Genomic DNA, 22,096 nt, shown 5'->3' with positions numbered 1-22,096 from the left:
TACAAACTGGACAATTTCAACAAAGCTTATCAAAGTCTCCGAACTGGCAGGGCTGCCCTTCTGGCGTATAACGACACCTGGCACATATGAACAGGGATAAATGATCTACAAGGATCAGCTTGGTTCCTATTGGCTTCCTCAACTCAGGCACCAGTGAAACTCATCAGGCTCCTAAAGCTGAGCCCCCAGGTGAGGACCTCTTATCCTCCAACTCTGATCTCCTACAAGTTAAGACCCCACCCCTCCCAGCCCAGGTGTCCTCCACTGGTCTCCTCAGGGATACAGATGAGGCCATCTCATGATTCCTCAAGTTTCTTGCTAATTGTACAACAGCATAAATTCTGTGTCCAGCTTCTCTCAGGTCCTCTCTTTTTGACTCTCAAAACTCCATTTGGAGAAAGAAACAAATTTTAGGGACACCCAGGTGGCTCAGACGATTGTGTATGTAATATATATATATATATATATCCTTCCTGCGCTCTTTCAGTAAGATCACTCTTGAAGTTTCACGAGAGTGATTTCAGCTCTCGTGCCCCCCGCAGCATCACAGATCTGTCACCTCGCTTCAACAGTGGACAAGAGAGATTCAGTGTCACCACTTCTTGCAGCCTCTGACCACCCTCCGACCTCGTTTCCAGTCCCAACCTCCAGGCCCACTTTCTCTGCCATCCTCTGCCCCCAGGTCGGGCCATTAGCTCCTCACCGCCAATCCACCATGGGCTGTCCACTTTGTCCGAGTTACTCCACTGGAGGAGGCCACCGTCTAGAGGCACCTGCAGAGCCCCCCACACTTACCTCTCTCCGGGAGGCCAGGTGCACGGAGACCGTGAGGCTCTGGGGGGCGCAGGCCACTTCTGCGAATTAGCAGACACGTTCGAGGGCATCAGCTTCCCTAGAAGATGCCAAACCAGCGCAGAAGGGGCCACGACTTCTCCCAGCAAGTGGAGAAGCGGCCCCAAGTGGAGTGGGGTAAAGCCCTGAGCTCCACGGAACCTGCCAGGGTCCTGGCGAAGCCCCCGAGGCCGGCCCTCCTGTTCCGCGGCCGGGCTTCTGTCTGCGCAGACGCAGATCTCGGCCATTTCCCAGAGAACCACTTCCTGGGGGAGGAGGGGAGACTCATCAACAAGGTGGAGACCACCTGCTTCCCCTACGCAGACCACCCCCAGGCCTGGGCTGGGCGGCTATCGCTTCCTCTTGGAAAGCCTCCGGAGCCCAGCGGCCTCTGAAGGGCTCCGTGGGCATCCCTCTGGTGCTAGGGCTCCGCGCTGAGCCCCTCCCTGCATGCAGCCACTAGGCAGCACTTCTTTTTATTTTTTTAACATATGATGTATTATTTGTTTCAGGGGTACAGGTCTGTGATTCATCAGGTTTACACAATTCACAGCACTCACCATAGCACACAACCTCCCCAGTGTCCGTCACCAGCCATCCCATCCCTCCCATCCCCTCCCCTCTAGAAACCCTCAGTTTGTTTCCTGAGATGAGTCTCTTATTGTTTGTCTCCCTCTCTGGTTTCCAATTGTTTCATCTTTCCCTCCCTTCTCCTATGATCCTCTGTCCTATGTCCATCTTCTTTATCCATTCACCTGTTGGTGGACATCTGGGCTCTTTCCATAGTTTGGCTATTGTGGACATGGCTGCTATAAACATTTGGGTGCTTGTGCCCCTTCAGATCACTACATTTGTATCTCTAGGGTAAATATCCAAGAGTGTGATTGCTGGGTTGTAGGGTATCTCTATTTTCAACTTTCTGAGGAAGCTCCATACTGTTTTCCAGAGTGGCTAGCTTGCATTCCCACCAACAGTGTAGAAGGGATCCCCTTTCTCCGAATCCTCGCCAACATCTATCAGTTCCTGATTTGTTAGTTTTAGGACTAGGCAGCATTCTAACCACCCTGGAGCCCTCTCCCAAGCAATGCAGAAATAAATAAAGCTTTTAGAAGAAAATTTTTTAAAAGGCTTACAAGCTATTTGTGTCAAGAAATTTCTCTCACATACTATATAATCCAAAATACAATTATTGCAGCAAGTGTAGTGACCCTATGACCACATTTAGACTGTTACCCACGGTCAGAGAAGGTACCAGAATTAGAATCAATCTACCTAGATCTTAAAATCCCCTAAAGTGCAGGTCAGCCTCACAAATAACCAGAGAGGCCTTGGTCACCCTGGGAGTGGAAGGATACTTGGAACTGAACTTATTTCCTGATAGAGATTCCATTCACACCCTCCACCCACAGAATACAGGAGAAGATGGCATTCTGGAACTCTATGGTATTATACTGAAATGCCTGAAGCCAAAAGAACCAGCTGATTTTCTTCTTAATAAAGAAAGCCAAAAGAACATTCTCTATTGTCCATTAAACTGGACAATGTATCTGCTCTAGGAGTCTCTGAATGTTCATGATTCTACTATTTTACTGGAGAAACTAGCATTTAATTCCCATGATCAACAACCGATAAACAATGAGTTATTCTTCAGAAGTTGATTCAAGGTCTTCCTACCAGTTCCTAAACAAACAAGAAAATAAGATCAAGTATTTCCAACATTAGTGACGTGTGAAAAGGAATGTGAGGATAGGCTTAACATAAGATTCATAACTATATGCAGCTCTCCTAAGACTTGACGGGATTTACATAGCTCTACGACTATTCAACACAGGTAGTGCAGCTGAGACTTTAGAAGGCCTTGTTCTGTAGGCAAGATAAAAGGCGCAGTAAATTGCAAAAATGACCTCAAATGTTCTCCCTCCAACCAAAACGTAGAATCTATTATCTTCCCTTTTGAATCTGGGTGGGTTATATGATTTGCTTTGGCCAATGTGATGCAAACACCAGCTTAAAAACTACCTTCACTTTGGAGTTTGTTATCTGCTGCTCTTAGAACTCTGCTACCATGAGAACAAACCTGGACTATTTTGCCAGAGGATAAAAGCCATGTGACCCAGTCACCTCAGCTAGACAGCCAACTGTCCAAGTGACTGGAGACACATGAGTAAACCTAGCCGAGATCAGCCCTTTGATAAATCTCAGAAATATTAAGTTGTTGCCTCATAGCTCCTCTCAGAAAGACCACAGGATTACTAAGAATCTTCTTTCAAAAGATTTTATTTTACAGAGATCACAAGTAGGCAGAGAGGCAGGCAGGATGGGCGGGGCGTGGGGGGAGCAGGATCCCTGCTGAGCAAAGACCCCCCTCCCCCCCCCCCCGGACACGGGGCTCCATCCCAGGACCCTGAGATCATGACCTGAGCCGAAGGCAGAGGCTTAGCCCACTGAGCCACCCAAGCGCCCCAGATTACTAAGAATCTTAAAAGCATTCCTCCCACAGCACCCTGTGTTCCAGCACAAGTTAGAGGGCTTTGGCAAGTGTGGCTTTTGTCTAAAGGAGCACATCCTCACTTGGTAACACAAGTTGTGAAGATACACAAGGAAGTATGTACGAAGCCTACAAAGCCCTTGAAAGCTTGGGCTAAATGGGTCAAAAACAGCTCAAAATAAGAAGAGGCTTCTGAGCAGAAATCAAGCTGAGCATGCTCCTCAGAGGCAAGCTTATGCCCTTTCTTGTGGGAAAAAAGTGTGACTTAGAGGGTTGACCCAAAACCCAGAAGGCAGAACCAAAAGCCACAGAACATGACTTTCCAGGAGCAGAAATGAATCTTAATTAAAGAGTATTTCCTGTTCCCGGAGTCTGCAGAAATAGTGACATGTGCCCAGCTTGGTTCCAAAATTGCTACCTGCCTCCTTTCTCCCCCTTTTTCAACGGGTTGTCTCCGTGGTTATCCTATCCCTCTGTCATTATTACACGCTGGATACATAAGTGTCAGGCAACTTGGTTTTTTGTTTCTGTTTTTGTTTTTTGGGTTTTTTAACATGGCTTTCCTTCTAAGGAACTATACCAAGGAATCCCAGCCACACTTTGCCTTAGCTCAGGCTGCAAAACACTATAAACTAGGTGGCTTAACAACAATAGAAATTTATTTCTTACACTTCCAGAGGCTAGAAGCCCACGAACAGGATGCCAGGACAATCAGGTCCTGGTGAGCGCCCTCTTCTGGATTTCAGATGCCTGGCTTCTCACTGCATCCTCTCCTGGCAGAATGAGGGCAAGCTAGCACCCTGGCCTCCTGTTATGGAAGCACTAATCCAATTCATGTGGGCTCCACCCTCATGACGTAATTACCTCCCAAATGCCCCACCTCAAAATCCCATCCCACTGGGGACTACATTTCAAACATAGGAATTTGGAGGACACACATTCAGTCCATAGCACATTTGAACCTAATCAAATAAAGAAATACTAAAATCTGAGCCAACTTTGTGTTAAGATGAAACATTTGAGGGATGCCTGACTCCCTCAGATCAAGACCTGATCAGTGGACGTCTGGGTGGCTCAGTGGGTTACGCCTCTGCCCTCGGCTCAGGTCATGATCTCAGGGTCCTGGGATTGAGCCCTGCATCGGGCTCTCTGCTCAGAGGGGAGCCTGCTTCCCCCTCTCTCTCTGCCTGCCTCTCTGCCTACTTGTGATCTCTCTCTCTTTCAAATAAATAAATAAAATCTTTAAAAAAAAAAAAAAGACCTGATCAGGACACTCCAGGGGAGAAAATGTAGGTCACACAGGAAGTTCGTCAAGAGATCATTCTAAAACCAATCTCTCCTGCCTTCCTAAACTGATGAGGCCTTCCAACAGAATAGATGAACAGACCTATGTTCTCCCAATCACAGTTACATTTCAGAATTACTCTTGAACATGATATTAAATCCTGTTTTGTTCTTTTGAAAAAGAGCAGAGGCAGTAATTTCTTAGATGTTAATATAGAGTTTCTGAGAAGACATTCCTATAACTCTGTGATATGTATGAAGCCATTTTTGATAAAGTGACTCAGACAAATGATTGAGAGAATGTCTCTCTTCATATAAAACTTCACAAGAGAAAGGGCTGGAAGAGAAAGGGTGGAAGAGAAAGAAATGTTCATGTACAAAAATTCTATAAAGAACAGGAAGGATCTGGTTGTTGTTCAGAGTTATTTTTCAGGGGGAAAAGAGGTCTGGTGACCATATGTTTTTTCAAGGTGAGGAGAATGCTCATGGAAAGTGAAGCCTTAACACAGCTACACTCTGAATGGCAATCCAAACTAAAGCCACCCCACATGGAGGGAATCTAGAAAACCATCCCTTTGCCCTTAGAAGGACCCTGAAAGAGGCATTCCTTTTCTCAAAGATTTTTGGTGATTCGTTCTCAAGGAAATGGGCAAACATGCCATCATCTGCTCATCTCGATTTCTGTGACAACTATCTTATTCTTTGGAAGCATAAACCAGTCTTTTAAACTGAATTATCTTTTAAAATGAATATGTATTGGGGCACCTGGGTGGTTCAGTTAGTTAAACGTCCAACTCTTGATCTCAGCTCGGGTCTTGATCAGGTCTTGATCTTGGGGTCGTGAGTTCAAGCCCTGTGTTGGGCTCCATGTTGGGTGTGGAGCCTGTTTAAATACATATATACATACATACCTAAATCTTAAGAGGAAAAACATTTGACAACAAAAATTTGATTTCATTTTACATGAACAAATGGGAAATAAAAGAGAGAAAAGTGAGCTTTTCACTATCATACCATTACAAGTTCTTCTTCTTTTTTTTTTTAAGATTTATTTATTTATCTGAGAGAGAGAGAGAGAGACCCGTGGAAGGGGGACAGAGGAAGAGGGAGAGAGAGTCTGAAACCATCTCCGCATCGAGCACAGGGCACGCTGTCAGGCTCCATCTTAGGACCCTGAGATCATAACCTCAGCCATAGCAAAGGGTCGGTCACTCAACTGACTGTGCCACCCAGGTGCCACCATTGCAAGTTCTTAAACAAACTTAACGAAATTCAATATTTCAGTTTAAATGTCAACGTGTGTCAGATTACACAAATATTAAATTTATTTACTCAGCGTTGCCTGCCAAAGTATCAAAATTTAGGGGAAAATATAAATGTTTAAAAGGAAGATACAGCTATCTTTTGATAATTATGTTACCATTATTCGCACCACAGTAAAAAGACTAGGAGCTTTGAACAAACCACATATTTTGCCTTGACCCCTTGCCTTGGAAAAGAAGTAAATATTTGATATCAGTTGCTAATTAAGCCAAAATTAAGACTCAGTTCACCTCTTTAAATGGTCTTGAAAAACCTATCCCCTTCATTCTTCATAGGCCTTAATGAGTTTTGTATTATAACTTCTATTTTTCTTGGTTTCTAGATTTTAGAATCTCTTTTTACGAGACCTACTTATAGAACTTACTCTGACCCTTTTCTCTTCATAAAAATTCATTAAACATAACTAGCACATTATGCCTTTACAACGTGTCATGGCTCTTTTTACCAGTATGAAAGGGGGCATGGTTTCTCACCTAGAATCATAGTTTAATTGTGATTTCTGTCAGCAAAGCATGAGAACACTGAATATCTAATAAATGAAACACTTAGACATAGACATTACATTTTCCAAATCAGCATTCTTGTGAACTAAAAGGTGAATCTGACGTTTGGGTGAACTTTTCTCTGAAATATACATAGATTAAACAAAAGGAAAAAGAATTAAAAGTATTTTAGGTTTCATTCGCTATTTGGACAGTTATTAATAAGACACTATTGTATCTATTAACATCAGAATACCTATTTGCTCTTCTCAGGAAGAAGCTATCTCCTTCAATTTATCTTTTTAAAAATATGCATTAATGGCAGCATTTTCTGCCCACAGAGCCTTTCCCCATGCTTTAATAAAACCACCTTTCTGCACAAAAGTAAAGCAGTAATATCAAATTAATAAATTTTTTTAATGACAGTTTTTATTGTTAAAATTTCTTCTAGGGCGCCTGGGTGACTCAGTTGGTTAAGCGGCTCCCTTCGGCTCAGGTCATGATCCTGGGGTCCTAGGATAGAGCCCCACATCAGGCTCCCTGCTCATCAAAGAGTCTGCTTCTCCCTCTTCCTCTGCCAGCCACTCTACATACTTTTGTGCTCTCTCTCTCTGTCAAATAAATAAATAAAACATTTTGGGGGGGAGGGGTGCGTGGGTGGCTCAGGGGTTTAAAGCCTCTGCCTTTGGCTCAGGTCATGATCCTGGGGTGCTGGGATCGAGCCCCGCGTCCGGCTCTCTGCTAGGCAGGGAGCCTTCTTCCCTTCCTCTCTCTCTGCCTGCCTCTGCCGGCCTTTGCCTACTTGTGATCGCTGTCTGTCAAATAAAATAAATAAAATCTTTAAAAAAACACACACACACATTTTTTAAAAATAATAAATAAAATTTCTCCAAAAAAACTATACTGATAACCAATTTATGTATGCCCTACTGATTACATTTCTATGACTGACCCTTTTGAAATGTATTGTTTTTACATAAACTTAATCTTTATTGAGAAAAAATTCTTTTAAATATTTTTTTAATTAAAATTCGTTTCCTACATACATACAAGTCTTTTGTTCTTTGTACATAAAACATATATAGGGGTACCTGGCTGGTTCAGTCAGTGGAGCATGTGACTGTTGATTTCAGGGTTGTAAGTTTTGAGCTTTCCATTGGGTGTAGAGATTACTTAAAAATAAAATCTTAAAAATGACAAACATATACATACACAGTCTTCAGAACTATTATTTCTAATGATTACAAAATAGCCCATTAAGTTATCAGAATGTAAATTGTTTAATTTCCTTTTTTAAAAAAAGATATTTTAATTTTTTTAAATTTTTAATTTTTTAATTTTTTTAATTTTTGATTTTTTGATTTTTTAATTTTCAATTTTTAAAAATTTCATTTAAAGATTTATTTTCTGGGGTGCCTGGGTGGCTCAGAGGGTTAAAGCCTCTGCCTTCGGCTCAGGTCATGATCACAGGGTCCTGGGATCGAGCCCCGCATTGGGCTCTCTGCTTAGCAGGGAGCCTGCTTCCTCCTCTCTCTCTGCCTGCCTCTCTGTCTACTTGTGATCTCTGTCTGTCAAATTTAAAAAAAAAAAAAAAAAAAAAAAACTTTAAAGATTTATTTTCTTTTTTAAAAAAGATTTATTTTTAAGTAATTGCTACAAACAACATGAGGTCAGAACTCAAGGTCCTGAGGCCCAGAGTTGTATGCTCTGCCAACTGAGTCAGGCACCCCTAACTATTTCTATTTCTATTATAAATAGAGAGACTAAGGTAATCTCTCTAAGCATAGTTCGTTTATTCTTCAGGATTATTTCTATAAAATAAATTCTCAGAATTATAATTACCAGAAAAAGAAAGCCTAAAATTTCTGTGGCTCATGATTGCCAAATTGCTCTTCGAGACCAGTGAGTCAATTAATAGTGCTCCACAGAAATGATGATTTGTCACTCTCTCCAAGATATTAGCAATACTTTTTTTTACCTTTTGTTTATATTTTTCTTAGCTTGCTTTCCTCTCAACAATTTGTAAATGTTAAATTAATATTTATATATCATTTTATGCAATTTTCTCTATCATAACCATCATCCATTTTTCCATGGTGAACTTAACAATTTCTTTAAAAATATTTTTTTTTAGGGGCACCTGGGTGGCTCAGTTGGTTGAGCATCTGACTCTTGATTTCGGGTTCAGTCATGATCTTGAGGTTGTGGGTTTGAGCCCCACATCAGGCTCCACGCTCAGCATGACTCTTCTTGAGACTCTCTCCCTCTCCCTCTACCCTTCCCCCATTCACACATGTGCATGTGCAGGCTCTCTCTCTCTACCTAAATAAACAAAATCTTTAAAAATATTAAAATATTTTTATATTAAGCTTTAATCAATAATTTACCATATATATTTGCTATTTTGTTTCTTTTACTTTCATTGTATAAAAGTTTTATTTGTATCATTAAAAAGAAAAAGAATCTCATATTTAGGTAAATACACCATTTGTAATTTTTTTATGAATTTTCTTTAGTTAGCACTCTAATTAATGGGTGACCTATTAAACAATGGTTTAACATACATGTAACAAATTGTTCTCACCAACAATTCTGTCAACTATGTTAGAGAAGTATTCTACAATATTTGTGGTTTATATAAGTTCCAGGACAAACTATGTATAATAGTGGGATAGAAAAAAAAAAGAGAATACTCATGTTATGTGTTTACTGGATTTCTTATGTACCTTTTGTTCTATTACATACATTTTTCTTATCTTTTTTTTTTTTCCTATATATATTTCTGAATAGTTCAGGGAAAAACTGAAAAAACTGGTTCATTGTTTGTGACAACTCTACCATACTAACATAAGGTGTTGATAAGAGGAAATTGAGTGTGGGATATATGGGAACTCTCTGTATGCCTTTCATAATTATTTTGATAAATCTAAAACTATTCTAAAATAAAATGTTTATTATTTAAAACTCTCTATATATCCAATTTAAAATGTATTCATCCAACCCAACTTCCCAATCCCACATACCAGTCTCTCTGCCCCAGGGAGGAGGACTCCAGGGAAATCATGCCAGTGTGGTGGGTTTGCATTTTGATTCAGTCCCTGTGGCAGTGGTTCCAAATCTCCCATCACATGACTTAAGAGACCCATCAATAAAGACTCTTCCTCTTTAAGGGCCAAGGAGGTAAAATTCCACAGAACTCTACTACAAAATCCTTTGAATAACCTTTCTCTCTCCAACAAATCTTGATAAATGAATCCAGCATATCTCTTTAATGTGGGATTTTAATAGCCATAATACCCAGCTCTGGAACATCAGCCAAAACCAAAGACAAAAGGAAAAGTGCCATTTAACATCATTTTACTCTAGCATAAAAGACTCTTCTTTCTTAGAGAATATTTCACTGGAATTTTAGTGGACCTGACTATTGCATGGGTACCTTGGGTTTAGATTCAAAATCTTCCCAGAAATCACCACAATAAATCTTTAGACCACATCTCTTGAAATTTGTTGAAAGACGGATTAACAATTTTCTGAACAATCTATAGACAATAGAATTCTGGCCATAAAGAATACATTAACTCAATTTATAGTACGATAGTCCTACTGATCTTCCACTATCCATGTTAGGTTAACATCTGGGTCTTAAAATATTTAACTTGAGATTGTAATTGTAAATTAGTAGACTTGCTCCTCTAGTCTTCCTCACTTGACTGGAAAAAAATGTGCATGGCTAAAACACAGTATGGGTGTTAGTAAACCTTTGTATTCTTCAAGATATTGGGGAAAAAAACTTACCTAGAGTTCAAGCTTGGCTTTGGATGGACAACATTCATGAAGATGGGAACTCAGAGGAAAATAAAGATGTAGTGGGGAAGACACTGGGTTTATATCTGTACTGGATAACCAAATGGAAATATTAAGAGATTCGGTGGATATATAGGCCTAAATGTCAGGAGAAAAAGGGATGGAATTGTCGATATAAGGATAATACTTGAAACTATGCAAGTGGATGAAATTACTGAGGGGAAACATGTGAAGTGTGTCAGGAGAAAGCCCCAGATAGAATCCTAAAAATTACTAATAGTCAAAGGATAAAGAAGACAAGCCCACAAGACTAAGATAGGTGGGCCAGAAAGACAGGAGGAAACCTACAAGAGGAGAGGGTCATAAAAACAACAGAAGGAAGCATTTGAAGAAAAAAGTAGTTAATGGTGTCAAATACTGATGAAGAGTCTACAATAAAGATTGATACATTTTTGGATTTAGAACATGGAGTTCACTGGTAGAACGGATTTAGTGCACTGGTTGGCTAGAAGTTAAACTAGACTCTGGTGAAGAGGGGAAAGAGTATGTGCAAACAATGAATGAAGTTAACTATTTTATGAACATTGGCCATGAAGAGTATAAAGGAGCTCAGTACATGGGTCACTAAACTTTTATAAAGATAAGAAACATAAGGCACCTGGGTGGCTCAGTCAGTTAAGCCGCTGACTCTTGATTTCACCTCAGGTTATGATCTCAGGGTCATGAGATGGAGCCCTGAATTGGGCTCCACACTAAGTATGGAGCCTGCTTAAGATTTTCTCTCTCCCTCTCCCTCCACCCCTCCCCTGCCCCCACTCACTCACAAAAGAATGGTCCGTGAAGGATAGGGACAGGATGATGCAGGAGAGTCCATGAGAAGATGAGAGGGATGGGCAAGAAGAAAACAGGTGGAGGAGTTGGCTGTGACAGAAACAGGGACATTAAAAAGCGAGCAAAGTCAGAGAGTGTGGGCACAGATGGAGGTTGGCTGGTTGATTTGAACAAAGGTAGGAAGAGGAAGGAGTTCCTCAGGGGGTTCCCCAAGAATATTTCTCTCTTATTTGAAACCTCAACTAGTTGAAATTGATCATATCATAAGAGACATTTCCTCACTTCTGAAAATGGAGAAAGGGTATCCACACCCATCTGAATGTGAACCTGGCTCTGGGTCTTCAAAAACAGCACAAATGGATATAGAAGTTTTGTTTTGTTTTGTTTGCTTTGATTTTATTTATTTGTTAGAGAGAGAGAGCACAACAGGGGGAGCAGAAGGCAGAAGGAGAAGCAGGCTCCCCGCTGAGCAAGGAGTCTGATGCGAGACTCAATCCCAGGACCCAGGTATCATGACCTGAGCTGAAGACAGATGCATAACTGAGCTACAGGCATCCCGATATACATATTTTTACTGTGGAATCTCTTCTCCCATCAGGACCTTTTTCTTTTTTACAGAGCCCCCAATTTTTCTTTGAGTCAGAGATTGAGACTAACCTATGTAGCAAACTTTTTATCTGAATCATTAGTCAGAGTGGCTTTTCCTTGTTGCCTACTTAAGAAAAAGGCTATGTAGATGTTTCCTAAAACTTCCCTAGATCCTACTGGCTAAGACCTTTACCCTCTAAGTTATATTGAATGTTATAGCCATCAGGTCAAGTTCATATCACCTAAACAGATATAATGAAAAACATACATTTGATCTCTGTTGCCAGTTCTTGACTCAGAGCTCCTAAAACTTTGGCATTTACTGAGTGATAGGAGTGTCTTTTGTCCTATTGAGGTAATGTTTGGTGGACTCGTGGGCTCATGGATAAATTCAGGATGGGAGCTGGTTGCCAGAAAGAGCAGGCCATCGCTCCTCGGCCTTTTGGCTAAGATCAAGTGCAGAAAGAGCAGGCCGTCATTAGCAGACTTGGATTTTCAGGTCCACTCCCATCCTCTGGAGAGGGGAGAGGAGCTGGAAATTGAGTTAATAATTGATCATGCCTACATGATGAAACATCCATAAAAATCCCAAAAACTGCAGGGATGCCTGGGTGGCTCAATCGGCTAAGTGTCTGACTCTTGATCTTAGCTCAGATCTTGATCTCAGGGTCATGAGTTTGGGCCCCACATTGTGCTCCACATTAGGCATGGAACCTACTTTAAAAAAAAAAAAAATCCCAAAACTAGGGCTCAGAGAACTTCTGAGTTAATGAACACATCTGTGTGCCAGGAAGGTGGCGCACCCCCCATCTCCAAGGGGAAAAAAAATCCCTCATGCTCAGGACCCTTCCAGACTTTCCCCTATGTATCCCTTCTCTTCTCTTTCCTTCCAATCTTCAGACCACCAATTCACATTTTCTTTACAAAGGATATCTCCCCACTGTTACCTGTGTTTAAGCAGATGACAAGTGCCTCCAACCTGCTTGTGTTAATCCTTGAGAAATCAAAGTATAATTGTCATCATCATTCAGCAGTCAGAAAACTGAAGAATCTTTGAAGGAGCTTTAGACATCTTCTAGCTAAACTGCTTTCAAATAAATTTCAGGGAAGAAGAATTGGTTGATTCTTAAGGTGCTAATTTTCGGGTCATTGTGTTTCATTTGTGTGGCATGGTGAGATTTCAAAGCATTAATGGTGCACTCTTTCCCAATTGCCCAGTAAAATAGCTGATCCTCCCACAGCAGACTCTTTTGCTATAAAACAGGGAGAGAAAAAGATACCACATTTTTCATCTCTAAGGTCACAAGGAAATTGCCTCCCCTACCCTTGCCCAGATAAGACCACAAAATATTACAAGTAGATTCAAAGTGGGAGAATGGATTTTTCACCAGCCCCTCCACCTTTTGCCACAAATTTAAAAAAATAAAAAAATAAATCTCAGGGCATCTGGGTGGCTCAGTTGTTTAAGCAACAGCCTTTGGCTCAGATCATGATCCTGGAGTCCCAGGATCAATTCCCACATCAGGCTCCCTTCTCAGCAGGTAGTCTGCTTCTCCCTCTGACCCTCCAACATTTAATTAGGAAATCCCATAGTAAACAGAACATGTGTTCAGCTCCAAGTGTGGAGTATTTTGAAAGTCACAGCATATAGAGCACTCTGGGTTCTAAGGGAGGAAGAGGGTAGAGAGGAAAACAAGGCATATCTATATCAAAGAGGAGATAGAAATAAACCCCTGGGTTTTCCTGCAGCTCCTAAGGGGATGGAGGAAATAATCCAGAAATTTCCATGGGTCCCATGTGGGTAGACATGGATGTCCACCTGCCTGGAGGCCATCTGCAAGGCAAAGGTACACACATGACAAAGGTAAGGCATGGGGCACCTGGCTGGCTCAGTTGTAAGAGCTTGCAACTCTTGATCTTGGGTTCATGAGTTCAAGCCCCATGTTGCATGTCGAAATTACTTAAATAAGTAAAACTTTAAAAAAAAAAAAAAGGTAGGGTATGGACCTCCTGACATAAGTAAAAGAGAATGTAGCTAAATTTGAGAGCTATCACTTTTGACAAGTTGTTTGGTGCAAATTAAACAAATACAGGCAAACTTGCCATTCACTCTCCAGTAAAACAAGCCAAGGAAAGACCAAGAAATGAAGAGTTCCCTCCTCCACGATGTCAAACAATGATTATGTCAACCCCTGGGAGTTTAGAATCAGGAACTGGATGAAGGGAAAGGAGATCTTGAGAAGGGTCCGTGTTTCTTCCAGAATTATTTAAACTGAAGCTGACATAGACATGATGAGACCAGACTGAGGAAAAAGAAAAGCATGGAACTAGCTTGGACTAGACCAAGCAAGACCATTAGGCCTGCTGAGAACCCAGGCAGGTGTCAATCAGTCATTATATATTGTAACTATTTTTTACATTGTAACTATTTTTAAAGTGTCTTTGAAAACATTGGAGACCACCATCATATTAACTTTTACTCAGGTTTCCTCATCTTTATGCAGACCTTGGACTACAGCTTTTTCTTTAAGCTATCTTTGGGACACATATAATACCCTGAATATCTAGTAATTTTGCAACAGTCTTTTTTTTTTTTTTAAAGATTTTATTTATGTATTTGACAGACAGAGATCACAAGTAGGCAGAGAGGCAGGCAGAGAGAGAGTGGGGGAAGCAGGCTCCCCGCAGAGCAGAAAGCCCGATGTGGGGCTCGATCCCAGGACTCTGGGATCATGACCCGAGCCGAAGGCAGAGGCCTTAACCCACTGAGCCACCCAGGCGCCCCAGTCTTTTTTTTTTTTTTTTTTTTTTAATTCATACTTGCACATAGTCTCTCCCATACAATTACACAGGGGAGTAGACTTACCTCAGCACACATTAATCAAATTCATCAAATGCCTGACAAGGCTCAGATGCTTCTGCCCTGTGCTTGCTCTTGTCAGAAAACCACAGAAAGCAGCAAACAAGTCATGATAATTATTTTAACTACTTTTGTTTAAATTCTTTTAAAAATTTTCGAGTGAGATCAACTACCTTTAAAAGTAGAAATGAGTCATTAGTTAAAAGATTAAGTTTAATGAGAAAATATGATGAATAAATAAGATTGCATCTCATTGTGAAAAGGGCCAATTTGACACTAAGTGATATTTAACTAACAGTCAGTGAAATGAAACCAAGTGCCTATATATGTTTCACGTGAAATCGTGTGAAGGCAAGGAAGTTCAATGAGAGTGGTCACCCAGTCTCGTTTCAGTGAGACAAAAATGGCTCAACTTCTAAAAATTCATGCAGTGAAATTTTCCGATCCTTAGTCCGGCTAAATTATATGATTTTGTAACAAACACAAAAGTTCCAAAAAAATAAGCAACTCTGATATTCCTGCCTACTGGACCCACTTAGTGTCATCAACTAAAATGTTATATGATCAAAATTGAAATCTGACAATGAAAGACCCTCAACAGACCCATCCAAAGTGACAAGTGAGGAAAAGTCAAATTGTACCAAAAAGAGCCTGTTAAAGTCCGAGTTCTATTAAATAAGCAGATACTTACAAAAATATAATCCCCCTTCTTTTCTGCTGACATTTCTATTGAGACAAGTGCGAGTCACTTAGCTTCCTTGGCTCAAGGAAACCAAGGGTCAAGTGGGGCCTTAGGTATTGAGAACCAAAACTGCCCCACACATTTCCAAATACCTTTGAGGGCCCATATCCATGCTGTTTCCCATCACTGATCTAACCCCCAAATGCACATTCAAAGTACATATCTGATGAATTCCTTCAAAGTTCAGGTTTTAAGATTCAGATAAATGAAAACATGGATTTTCAGTTGTCTATATTTTGCTTGTTTTTATACAGAGTCACACAAATGAACACAAGGAATACTCTAAAAACACAGGGGCACCTGGATGTAACTCTTGATCTTGGGGTTGTGAGTTCGGGCCCTGTGTTGGAAGGAGAGATTACTTTTTTTAAAAATGAATACAAGGAAGGCTTTCTAGATAATACACAACTGGAGAAAAAATTAAGTTTTTAAATTCGATTATATCATTGAATAACTTGTCAAAAAACATGTCATATCTACTCTGATGATACAAAAAGAGTTGCTCAGATAAAAGCAGTGGCTGAAATATGCTTGTGGTTATTGTACATGTGCCGAAGAATTGTCTACTCAGCATTGTGAAAGAAGTTGAATAAGCCGTAAAAACTGTCAAATTTATTAAGGCGTTAGTCTTTAAACTGGGGACTTTTCAGCTATTTTAATGATAAGGGTGGTAAATTCCAGAATGCATTTTTTTACATTAAAGTTGTTAGGAGTTCCAAGATAAGGTTTTGCTACAGATATTTCAAATTAAAATGTAAATAACTTCTGTGCTTTAAAAAAAAACTTCATTAATTAAAAATGTCTTAAGTGTGATTTAGTTGTAACCAGCTGGAGTATCTAAATGCTATTTTTCACCAGCTGAATGGGTTCATTCTTATAATCACCGTCCCTGCTCCCTGCGTTTGTGCTCACAACAGCAGAAAAAGTGTCAGCAACAAAACTGAAACCAAGTTTAGACTCAATACAAAGTAACACTATTTTTACTCTTTTGCAATTTTAAGGGAATGTCAGACAGAATATGCCACTAACGAGATGTTTTTGAAATGGCGCCACTGAATAACTCAGGGTTTTATGACATTTGAAAACAAAGTGTCAGCCAAATGCAGTGATGATTTAGGCCATCTCAGGAATCTAATCACCAATTCCTTTTAAAAAGTGAACGCTTGTTAGTTAAGGAAGGTGAAACTTTTTTAGGATATTGTCAGTAATTTAATGTTGATATATAGATTTCCTAATATGGCTCTTTGAGACCTCTGGATCAGTTTAAGAGAGGGAGATTGAGATTGCAAGGTGACATGTTAAAAAAAAATTACAATTAGTGTGAACCAGTATTTTTCTCAATACTTACTACTAAACAAAATAAATACTGGTTAATATAACTATATACTATATTCTATAATTCTTCCCCAAAATGATATGTTGGAATTCTAACCCCCAGTACCTGTGAATGTGACCTGACTTTAAAAAAAATATGGTTTTGCTTGGGCACGTGGGTGGCTCTATCAGTTAAGTGTCTGCCTTCAGCTCAGGTCATGATCTCAGGGTCTTGGGATCGAGCCCCACATTGGGCTCCCTGAGCAGGGGGGAGTCTGTTTCTCTCTCTCCCCCGCCCCTCCACCCTGCTCATGCTCTCTCTCAATCGGTCACTCTCTTTTTAAATAAATAAATAAAATCTTCAAAAATAAAAAATATATATGGTTTTGCAGATGTAATCAAGTTAAGATAAGGTTCTACTCTCTTAACCCAAATATTATTGTCCTTATAAGAAGAGAAAATAGATATGAGAGAGGAGATCGCCGTGTAAAGACAGAGCCTCACGCAGAGGGAAGGCAGTCATGGGAAGATGAGGCAGGCGGGAGTTCGCTTACTTCAAGCCAAGCAGGGTCAAGGGGATGCCAGACACTGCAAAAGGCAAGGAAGGGTCCTGCCTCGGAGGCTTCGCTGGGAGCACCACCCTGCCAGCACCTTGATTTCTGGACGTCTAGCCTCCAGGACTGAGTGAGAATAAATTTCTGTTGTTCGAAGCAACTGGTTTGTGGTAGTTTGTGACAGCAGCCCCAGGAAACTCCTACAACTCCCGTTTCAGTTGTCTAGGAACACCAAAATGGCATCCTTGTTGTCTGACTCTTTAATAAAGGTTGTAATTTAGAATTCACAAATGATCTAATTAAATATAGCTTTTATCTATATCATGTACTAGAGTTTACGCAAGATGACATTTGAAAAGAGGACACTGCTGTGAAAAACATAAACTAAAAGAAGAAAGTCCAATTTCAGTGCTTCAGTTCAACCACCTCATTCCACTCATCAGTCCACCAAGGTGTAGAGGGAGGGAAATGATATGCTCAAGGCGACAAAGCAAATTCGCAGCAGAGAACGAGCTAGGGCTTTTACATCTCTTGATTTCTAACCCAGGAATTTTCTCCTGCCTCTCGGGATGAGGCTTCACTCTCCAGGGCTGGAAGCCAAGAATGATTTGAAAAAGACAGTCTTTCCAGCACAGAAATATTTAAACAGCATGGTTCCCACACAGTGCTCTCAGGGGATTGCCTTTCATATTGAAATAAATACACATTCTTTACCATAGGCAGGTCTAGCGTTTGTCATAAATCTACAAACAATTCTCATGTGTTTGGGTAGAGGGCTGAATTCTGCCCTTTCTGATGGCAAAAGCAAACAAACTTCAAACAATTGTGTTCTGTTGAGTCAGAGAAAAAAAAAAGAACAAGCGAAAGGGGGACTTAAGACGGCTACCACTCCCTGTGTGAACAATTACTTCTTTTCCGCGCTAGGAGACTCCCGATGAAAAAGAAAAGTAAAAAGGTAATAACATCCCCATATTGCCCATCATGCTTGTGTTGCAGAGGGAAGTAACTTTTAGGGGTTATTTGGGTCCTTATTCGGGAAGATAGAGGCCCCGGTATTGTGTTTTGTACAGATTTCAGAAGTTTGATCTAGTTTAACTTCTTGGCTGAGTTCTTGGCCTTGGTCGAATTCTCTCCAAAGGTCGCGGTCAGAGGGGCCTCCCAAACAACCGGCCGCCATCTCTCCGAACGGAGGAAAGACCCACACTGGGAAAGAGAAGGCCCAGGCAGTGGTGCCTTCTTGGTGTCCACATTTCATCAGTGGTACGGAAGGTCAAGCGAGCAGGGCTGAGAAGGAAACAGTGTGTTTCCATGTTAAAGAGGAATGTTCGCGGGATGGGAACAACTTGAAAAGAAGACAGTAGACCTGTACCGAAGCTTGGGAATGGAAGGCTGCAAGTTCGGGCGCTTCCAGAAGTATCGAGATGTCCTCAGCAAAACGTGACTTGTGAATGGGGCCGCTGGCAAAGAAAAAGGTAGGAGCTAAATGTCGTGAAGAAAAGAGGTTCAGTCCTCGGTTGCAGAGAGAACAAAACCCTCCAGAGGGGCCTGTTTCCCTCGATGCTGAACTGCCTGCCCCTGTGGTTCTGAAGTCCAGCATCATGACTGGGAGGCATGGGTGGGTTGCTCCCAGCCCAGGAGGACTCACACCTTGTTTTTCCAAAATGTGCTGTGTCTCTAGTCAGATGTAGAATTTGCCATAAATCTAAAAATCATCACCACCACCGGAAAGCTTTCCGAATTAGCCGGAGAGGGCTTGGCACACCGTTTTGGCTGCAGGAAACAAGAGCTGCAAGGGCTGGGTTTGTGTTTTCACCCGGGCTCTGCGAACCCCTTACCAAAGGTTGACGGGGACTGCCATGAATACAATTTCAAGCCACTTCATTCTTCTTTCCAGCTTCCAGGAAAAGCTTGCCGCCAGATTTGTTTAAAAGGATTCCATCTCATGTGACTGATTTCTTGGCTCGAAGAACCTTTCCTTTCATGTTATGTTAAGAGCCTGTGTACCACATTCCTTCGAAAGGCAAGTTTTCCTTTCACAAGCAGAGAGCAGGCTCATGGAACCTACCGCCGTCCTAAACCAAGCTACATTTCAGTATCCCCATTCCTGAGCCTTAGGAAAGCCTGCAGGGTACCTGCCACAAAGCCTGAACTGTATCTTCCTTGCTCGGCCTGAATCCGTCCGGATTTTGTAATGGTACTTCCTTCTTCTTCCTCTTCTTCTTCTTCCTCCCACTCCTCTTCCTCCTCCTCCTCCCTCTTCTTTGTGGCAAAAAAGGAAACACTTTTCTTTTGTTTCTTGGTGCCAAAATCATAAATGGGCTTTCTTACTGCATTGGAAAATATGACTACAACACTAAGAACTCTGTTGACTCCCCAGCAAATACATGTGCCCCAATACTCTGGAGAAGAAATCAAAGGCACTTCATGGCGTCCGCTGGCTGCAGCTGGAGTCTCTCTCCAGGCAAACAGGAAGGTGGAGACACAGAGCAGGCCCTCAGGCAACATTCTGTTGAAGCAAAACGGGTTGATTTGTGAGTGGGAATAAAAATTGCTATCTTGCCCCCACACCACAGGCCAAGTCCCCTGTCTACTCACCTACTTAATGATGGGCCCTGAGATGCAGGGAAATCAGCAATCAGCTCACAGCCACACAGACCCATCCCTTTCCTGGTTTTTGTTTGTTTGTTTGTTTGTTTGTTTTTTGACCTGAAGTCGTTAGTGGGCTTTTGAGGACAAATGGAAGATTTGACACACAATACGAGCAATGCAGCTCTCCAGGGGTTTTTCAGACTTGGTGGTTTGAAATTAGTTTTACTCCTCCACAAAAGACTGTGAGGCAAATGGGTATGTTATACCATTTATTGTATCTGGTATGGACAGAAAAGTGGAACACTTTTATTTAGGAACTTCTGCTTTCTCCTCTCTATATGCTTTTTCCAGAAGAAGGCTTAGCAAATCAAGTGCACAAATAACCAGATCATGTTTCACTTTTCTTTATGTCCACCAAAAATGAGCTGTAAGCTTATCAAGGACTTCAAAGTAGAAGATCTTGTGCCCTCTGTTTTTAGGACAAAAGAGAAGAGATAGAAAAATAGGGGATTTGTCAGATGGGACGGGGATCAAATCATGGCTCACTCAGAGACTTGCTGAGCTATCATGGACACGCAACCCAAACTCCAGCAACTTGTCTTGTCTATAAGATGGATCTGATGCAACCTTCCTTTCAAGGTCATTGCGAGAATTGATGCATTGACTGAATAGAGATGATGCATTACGTAAAGTACCTATCACATAATTCTTGTCATTATTGCCCAAGCTACTAATGCCTAATAAAAATTACATGCTTAAAATATATTTGTCTTGTGGATGAGTGAATAAATGAATATTTACAAATGGTTCTTTCACAAGCAGAGAGCAAGCAAATAAATAAATAAATAAAAATCTTTTAAAAAACTATTTTATTTATTTATTTGACAGACAGAGATCACAAGCAGGCAGAGAGAGAGGAAGGGAAGCAGGCTCCCCGCTGAGCAGACAGCCCAACTCGGGGCTCGATCCCAGGACCCTGGGATCATGACCTGAGCCGAAGGCAGAGGCTTTAACCCACTGAGCCACCCAGGCACCCCTACACTTTTAAATTCCTAGATAATTCCATTATTGAGGAACAGACCAACCAGTTCTTTAAATACTCACATGACACCAAAATACATTCTATCTGAGGAAAAACTCAACATCAGTTAGACACAATTGTTTTTTCCCCACCAGGGCAACTAAGGATGGATTCTCAACAGTATTATTATCTTGGCTCAAGTGATCAAGGAGTCCAATGCCGTTCTCTCATCAATGAACTTAGCACATGCGATGAGCTAAGAAACAAATTGCAGCCCAACCTTCTTAATAAGAATTGGGTCACACCTACCCCCAGCTTTGTCTTAGAAGTCAGAAAACATCTGCTATTTTTCATGGTAACTAGAAACTGAGTTTTGGATGTCTCCATAACAAATCCAAGAATACATGTGAGAATAACATTTATTTGTAATTCCACATCAGTTTGTTTTGTGTCCATTACATGCCAGGCAACATAAACTCCAGAACATGGGAAGGCAAGGATGAGAGAAATAAGAAATAAGGTTCCTGGTTCCATGGAACCGACAGTCTAAGGGAGAAGACACAATGGCACAGATGGACACAAATATGATCAGTCCTTTGGTGCCCCAGGACCCTCAGCTAAAACAGGGAATCCTAAGTGAGATGGAGAGGCACCCAAGGAAGGCTGTTCTGATGCTCAAGCCAAGATCAGAAGGATGAATGATCAAAGCTGGGTATTCAAGAAGAAAGGTGTGGACGGTGCTCAGGGTCGAAGGGACAGCATGCTTAAAGACACCAAAGTACAGGAGGGCAGGGAATCCTGGACGAATAGAAATCAGACCCAAACTGACAGCTTCTCTCCACCAGCTAAATATTCACACAGGGAGGATGAAAGCGAAGAGAAGCAAGGGTGTCCACATAACCCATATGCCAAGACCTGTCCGGCTGTTTAATAAGCTGTTACTTACAAACGCTTACTAGCTTTATATGGCCTATAATAAGTGCTATGAAAGTGCAAATAAATGAATACCTAAACATATGAATGCATTGCTGGTAGGCTTCGCTTGGCCGGGACACTTGAGATCACCTAATAAATGAACATGACAGAGAGACCTCTCTGTCCAAAGATAGAGGGAAAAAAATAAAGAGAACAGAATAATCTGGTTTCACTATAAAGCTGGAAATTACTGAATGAATACACTGTATACTTGGGATTGGGATTTTTTTTTTCTTACAGAGAGTGAGAGAAAGTAATTAATCATTGAAAAATAATACTTCAAAAGCAAAGTGCTTTGTAAAACATGGTTTGCCAAGTAGCTTTTCATTTGACTCCCACAGGTTTTAATTATAAAGAGGTGAGTAGGTATGAATTTGCTTCATGAGGCTCCATAATAAGATTTAAAGTTT

The sequence above is a fragment of the Martes martes genome (genome assembly GCF_963455335.1).
Source record: "Martes martes genome assembly, chromosome: 8".
NCBI classification, from domain to species: domain Eukaryota; kingdom Metazoa; phylum Chordata; class Mammalia; order Carnivora; family Mustelidae; genus Martes; species Martes martes.
Note: the sequence above shows the minus strand (reverse complement) of the source record.